The sequence below is a fragment of the Vigna radiata genome, unplaced genomic scaffold, assembly GCF_000741045.1.
Source record: "Vigna radiata var. radiata cultivar VC1973A unplaced genomic scaffold, Vradiata_ver6 scaffold_348, whole genome shotgun sequence".
Lineage (NCBI taxonomy): Eukaryota > Viridiplantae > Streptophyta > Magnoliopsida > Fabales > Fabaceae > Vigna > Vigna radiata.
This window is the reverse complement of record NW_014541985.1, coordinates 31,099-38,075: the sequence shown is the minus strand read 5'-3', so window position 1 is coordinate 38,075 and position 6,977 is coordinate 31,099. Positions and strand designations below refer to the sequence as shown.

At 33.5% G+C, this 6,977-nt stretch overlaps 1 long non-coding RNA gene across 2 annotated transcripts in view; it reads right to left on the bottom strand.

Moving 5' to 3' along the window:
- Positions 1 to 4,302: 4,302 nt before the first annotated feature.
- The window catches only part of LOC106778743, a 5,496-nt gene continuing 2,821 nt past the window's right edge, over positions 4,303 to 6,977 (bottom strand). Inside the window, exon 4 of one of the 2 annotated variants that reach the window (XR_001377098.2) lies at positions 4,303 to 4,490. This is a non-coding gene — a long non-coding RNA (uncharacterized LOC106778743). Of the gene's footprint in view, positions 4,491 to 5,116; positions 5,600 to 6,977 lie in introns of those variants that run through there. The other variant, XR_002666278.1, reaches the window with a different exon arrangement.

The following is a 6,977-nucleotide window of genomic DNA, read 5'->3' as shown; positions in this document are numbered from 1 at the left end:
TGCATTACTCCTCCCTCTTTAAGCTTGTTCACAATCCACTTTCTATTCTTGAATCTTACTTGTGAACCACGTGGAAGTGATGTATCCTCTGAGTGAATTGTTCCTTCTTTATCAACCTCTTCATCTTTAGGTACCTACAAAACATTACAACTGTCAGTATCAGTACCTGTTGTGCTCTCTCCAGATGCAGCAGCTTTCTTGGACTTTTTGTGTCTGGCCCTCTTTCTTACTCTAACATTATTCTCTTTAGAGCCATTATACAACAACACATTTTCTTTATTTCTCATCATGATTCTCCCATCATAGACACTAATAAGCTTCTTTGAAGTTGCCATGAAAGGTCTTCCTAGAATCAATGGAATCCTTTCATCATTTTCCATGCCCATGACTATAAAGTCCACCAAAAATTATAACTGCTCAACACGCACAATCACATTCTCCACCATACCAAGCGGCTCTTTTGTGGAACAATCTGCCACCATCACAGTAAGATTAGACGGTTTTAACATTAGCCCTCCAATTTTCTTCAAGAAACTCTTAGGCATCATATTAATGCTAGATCAAGAATCTATCATAGCTCCTCCTACATCAACATCGTTCACAACACATAAAAGAGTCAAACAACCTAGATCTTTTACCTTGGGCGGATGGTTTCTCTTTTGAGGTTGAATAACAAGTTCCTATCCCTCTTCATCAAGATCTATTGCATCTCTGAGATAATATTTTATTCTTTCAGAATATACAGGAATCTGCTGAATTACTGAAGACACCACGGTTACTTGGTTAAAAATTTCCCTGAATGGCTCATAGTGACTACCTCTTTCCTCATTATCTCTGTTTTCTTCTTCACTTTCAAAATTCTTTTTCAACCCTTCTTCTTCGTTCTCTTCCTCACTGCTCTCGATCTCCACATTCTCACTCATCTCTTCATCTTTCTCCCCATTACTTTCTATCTCAATAGCTTCCTCTTCTGCTTTTCTTTTGCTGTTAGTAACAACAGCTTTACACTCCTCTTTAGGGTTAACAGAGTAAAAGACAAGCATAGATTTACAATTAGATGTCATTTGAGTTTCTAAATTGAGTCATGTATTCAGTAAGTCATCCTAAAAAGGTAGGCCCTCCTTGGGGTCCTTGACATCTAATGCAGATGTAATTAAATTGCATGGTTCAATTCAGAAACCAAATCAATCCCAATTATTCAAAANACACTTCCCTGTATTCTATATCATCTAAAACAGGTTACCTCAACTTTCAGATTCAAGCACCCTAAAAAGATCAAGGTCCAATCCTAAAATCGGCCCAATTGCGCACATCAACCCCAAAACAACCCATTTTGCAAAAAAAAAAAAAAAAAAAAAAATTGAATTTAAAGAAGGGTTAAAATGAAATTAAAAGAAAATAACCTGTTCTAGAAACTATTTTTATTTTGTTTTCTAAAANTTTCTTCTAACAAATATCTATTTCTTTCAAAACAAATTTTATTTACCTAAAAAGAGAAAACTAACCAAATTTTTATTAAAAAGCCTATTTTTACCGTTTTACACTAAACTATTCTATTTCTAAAGAATTAAAAACTAAAAAAACCTAACAAAAGAGTTTTAACACAAAAAAATAAGCATATTTGGAGAGTTATCACACCCCACGCTTAGACTAAAAATAAAAGGAAAAGACTCAAACTACAAAGCAAAAGACTCAACACAACAGTAAAAACTCATAGACTCTATCACATTTAACCCAACACTCTGCTAATTCACACAACATCTAGTTATTTTCTCTAATTAAAATTGCACAAACAGAATCATCAACTCCAAATCTATGTATCAGCAACTCTAGCAAGTAAAGAACAATTAAATTCAATAAAAACAGGCAGAAAAGAACATTTCAGAGAAGTAACAATCTAATTCAACCTCACAGGATAAAGTGTTTCTCTCAGATTCACTGAACTGTTTAGGTCAGCTTGTGTTTCAGTCCACATGTCATGATAGATCACACTTCACAACTTTGGAAAAATTCTAATTCACACTGCTTGAATCAAAATATCTCTAGATCACTAGGACTTTCATGGCTAAGGCTCAAAGAAAGGTGCAATGGAAATATGTGAATGGGTAAGAAGAAAGAGGCCTAGATCATATCTAAAGTTTTACCAAGATCAAGCATACTTAAAGAGAATCAATGCAAAATCATAATTATGACTATACAAGCATGTAATCACACTAGAAAGAAAAAATTTGGCCAGAAACTCTCGAGGATTAAAATTTGTCAAAAATGGAATTGCTACTCTCTATCTTGCAAAAACTGCTCACTTCAACTGAACCAACTGCAAAAACTACTGCTAGAGCTACATCTACTTAAATCTAGAGCTAAAGACACTATTGGCAATCTATCTTAGAGAAATAAAGCTAAAAAGTTAAGTAAATCAGCAAAGAGTTAAAGTGTAACACATAACCTAAAAGAACCTAAAAATACCTAAACAAAATTACCTAAACTCTATGAACCTGAACCACACACAATTATGTTCAACCTAAAACAAATCCTAAACAACAGAAAAAAATAAAGGACCTAAACTACAGAAAAAAATAAAGGACCTAAACTAACAAGACAGAGACGTAGAAACAAGAAACTTAAAACAAGACCTGGACCTAAAAAAACCTAAAGGGAATTCTAGTTAAAGACTAAAAACAGAACCTAAGTAATGAGAAGACTCTTAAAACAAGCAAATCCTAAGGCCATTTTATTTACAAGCTACAACAGACCTAAGAAACGAAAAGCACCTGAGACAACTGCTAATTAAAGACTAAAACAAAATCTAATATGAAAAGAACCTAAAACAAGACAATAAAAGTCAAAGAGAACCTAGAATGAATCATAAACTACCTAATATATTGACAGAAGATAAATCTAAACTATTCCTATAAACTACCTGACAAAGAAAGATTAACCAAAAAGAAAAAACTGAAAAAGAGAAAGCTAAACAGATTCAAAATAATTGTAAAACATTTGCAAAAAGAAAATAAAACCTAATTACAAAAAGAATCCTAATTCAAAACTTAAAACAAAGCATGAAACTAAAATAAGGAATATAAACTAATTAAGAACTAAAACATAACATGAAACTAAAATAAGGAAGGATAAGTAAAGGCTTATTGGTTTTTCTCCATTATGTTCATCTCCTCTGTTAGATATATTATATTTAGTTTATATTTATCTCTTATCTTTAGTTAGTTTGTTTATATTTCTTATTTAGTTTGTTTATATTTCTTATTTATATTTTGGGCTTAGCCCATATTTCTTCTATTATAAATAAAGAATCCTATGTGTATATTCAACACAAGGGAGATTTCCCCTCATCTCTTTCACTATTTCATATGGTATCAGAGCCTGGTTCTCTGATTCTTTAGTCATTGTCTTCGCTGTCTGTTGGCCGCCGGCCGCCATGGCCGCCGGCAGTCCCTACTAAAAGTCTTTCAACCTATGTTATTCTACTGCGGCCAAGAAAGGCCACTACATCTGCAGTGCATCACCGCTACTCGCCGTGGTCATCATCCTTCGCCGGAACTTCGCCGGACCTTCACCTGACCTTTTGTCGGACCTTCGCCGGACCTTTCGCCGGACCTTCGTCGGAATCTCGCCGGAATCTCGCCGGAGTTCCAGAATCAACTGACGACTGCTCCATCCGAATCTCCTCTTGTGGTCGTTGAGGCAATCAGAGCATGTTGAATTTTTAGGGTTTCTTTCTCTTTCCTGTTTATCCATGGCTTCTTCCGTTGCTGTCTCTTTTGACCTCTCTTTTCACCGTTGCGTTTGACCCGTCCATATATGCTTTTTTCATGGAAAAGATGGTTTGTTGTTAGTTTATTTATAGTCGTGGTGGCTCTCCAACAATTACCTCTTTATCCAATGGCGACATTCTTCAAGGGCAATTTGCAAGAAGAGATTTACATGGAGTAACCTCCCATATTTGTTGCTCAGGGCGAGTCTTTTGGGTTGGTATTTTGTCTTCTATGTCGTCTTGCAAATCATTAGGAATTTGGTGTCTCTCGAGTGCAAAAGCAGATATTTTCACCAAGTCTTTATGGATTATTTTAGTAACAAGCTTGGTACATACAATCTGTATGCTCCAGCTTGAGGGAGAGTGTTAGATATATTATATTTAGTTTATATTTATCTCTTATCTTTAGTTAGTTTGTTTATATTTCTTATTTAGTTTATTTATATTTCTTATTTGTATTTTGGGCTTAGCCCATATTTCTTCTATTATAAATAAAGGACCCTATGTGTATATTCAACACAAGGGAGATTTCCCCTCATCTCTTTCACTATTTCATACTGTGCAAAGTCTCTATGGCTGCAATACCTTCCTCCTGCTCAACCATTTGCTCCAGCAGCATCAGCTCTACCTTCGATGCTTTCAGCTGGTTCTGCATGTTCAAATCACCTTGTTGTAGCATCCAAAGCTCCTCTTGCACTTGCTGTTGATTTTGGACACTTCCCTGTATCATCTAAAACAGGTTACCTAAACTATGAACAATAACTGCAGTATCCAGAAGAGCAAAGAAAATATAAGAAGCAAACAATGATAATGGGACAGTGGATGTAGACTTCAAAAAACGATAGACAATGATAATTCCTAGTGGAAAGAAACAATCTAAGTAATATACAAAAGGTAAAAACAGCAACACAAATGCAGAATGCACACTAACACTAATCCTAANCTCAAATTTTAAATGGAAATGCAGGGAAGAATAACATGACACTAAAACTATACGTAACAAAAACCTTGAAATGCTACTCCAGATCATTCAATATCAAAGCAAATACTGTAATCGTATGAAAGGAAATACAAATGCAACTTACGAACCTAATTTCTATGACAAAAAGAAAAGATTTCCTATACTACCATTGCAATCATCAAATGAAATCAAAGTAGCAGTTTATACCTCAACTTTCAGATTCAAGCACCCTAAAAANATCAAGGTCCAATCGTGAAATCAGNNCAATTGTGCANTTCAGCCCCAAAACAGCCCAATCTGCAAAAAAAGAAAAAAAAAGAATTTAAAGAAGGGTTAAAATCAAATTAAAAGAAAATAACCTATTCTAGAAACTATTTTTATTCTGTTTTCTAAAATTTTATACTAAACTATTCTATTTCTAAAGAATTAAAAACTAAAGAAACCTAACAAAAGAGTTTTAACATAGAAAAATAAGCAAATTTGGAGAATTATCACACCCCACACTTAGACTAAAAAGAAAAAGAAAAGACTCAAAGTACAAAGGAAAAGACTCAACACAACAGTAAAAACTCATAGACTCTATCACATTTAACCCAACACTCTGCTAATTCACACAACACCTAGCTATTTTCTCTAATTAAAACTGCACAAACATCTAGCTATTGTCTATTAGATAGGTTCTGCACAAAACAACTCATGATCAAATAACCTTCATACTTGTCTAAAATTTTACAGTAAATTGACATCCAATGAAACAATATTCACCCAATAGATCAATACATCTCTGTTTATAGCCTCAATCTTTGATTTGACACCATGAGCAATCTTTCCAACTTCATCAATATCTTTCTCCATCCTTTTCTTGATGCCTGAAAATAATGTCATAGGTTTAACACAAGTTTTGTTAGTATATATTGTAAATTCCAAAAGAAGTATATCAAAAAAATTAAATTTGAAGCATAAATTTAGTTGTTAGGATTATGATGAGGGTGAGGGTATGATCCATGGTTATAGAGTTAGGGTGAGGGTTATGGTTATAATTAGAGCTACGATTAGGGTAAGAGTTATGATTAGGGTTAGGGTAATGATTATGACTAGGGTTAGGGATATGGTTAAGGATTAAGTAGAAAAAATATTACATGGCCATTACAAAAGAGAAAAAAAAAAGATCTAGATAAGCTAGCAAAGTAAAGGTTTAAAACATGAGTGATGAGCTTCCTAAAAGGATAATACCAAAAGTTGCTATCCCATGGGATCAAAAGTTTGTCAACAGCCTTAACATTAAGCTTTTGATTCACATTTGTCTTCTCATTGTAGAGTCTACATTTATGGACATTTACACAAGGGATAAAATCACAAAACATTAAGTGAAATAGTGCAAATAATTCCATTGAAATACGTGTGTATATGCATTTGTTATATAATACCCAATACACACTCCTAAGCTCCTCTCGCAAGTATGAACTAACATTTGCATAAATTTCAATACTTTTAGGAAACAAGAAATCAACTTCAACAGAAGAATATGTCTAAAGGTAACTAACACATGAATAGTTAGTTGTGATGGCGTAATTCAAGGTTAAAAATAAATAAAATAAAAGGCAGAAGGTAAAGATTCAACCAAAAACACAACTAAAATAAACATACTGAAGTGCATCTCTGGCAACTCCAACAACAAACTTTTGAGTGACAACAACTACCACTGAGAAAATGACAAGTGTTTCAAGTCAAGCTCACAGTGTATGAACAAGAAATGCAAGGGTCAGGAATCCAATAAATCAGTCTGCAACAGTCAACCAAAATTCCAAAGTTTTGAAAACCAATTTTGTTTGCAACAAGAACATGTTATCCACTATATTGGAAGTCGAAAATAACAATGCACAACAAGAAATGCAAAATTAAGCCAATAAGAGTGAAAAGAAAAATAATATACCTAGTATATTTCATCATTTTCACACTTAAATTGATTAACAGTGGNTACTCATTTCCAATATAACGACTGCACCATGTTAAACAATTCCAATGGAAGAGTGAGGCACGTTAAAAATAAATAAATACAAGAGTTGTGAAAATCTAGCTAGAAACTATTCAATTCTATTGAAAAAAAATTGTAAAATCTAGCTAGAAACTATCAACTCAAATTAGAAACTCAAAAAATCATTCACAATCAAGAACTAAAAATAGTAGACAAGTAAACATGCAAAATCTGTAAAACTCAACTAAGAAAATCAATGTATCGACCTAAAC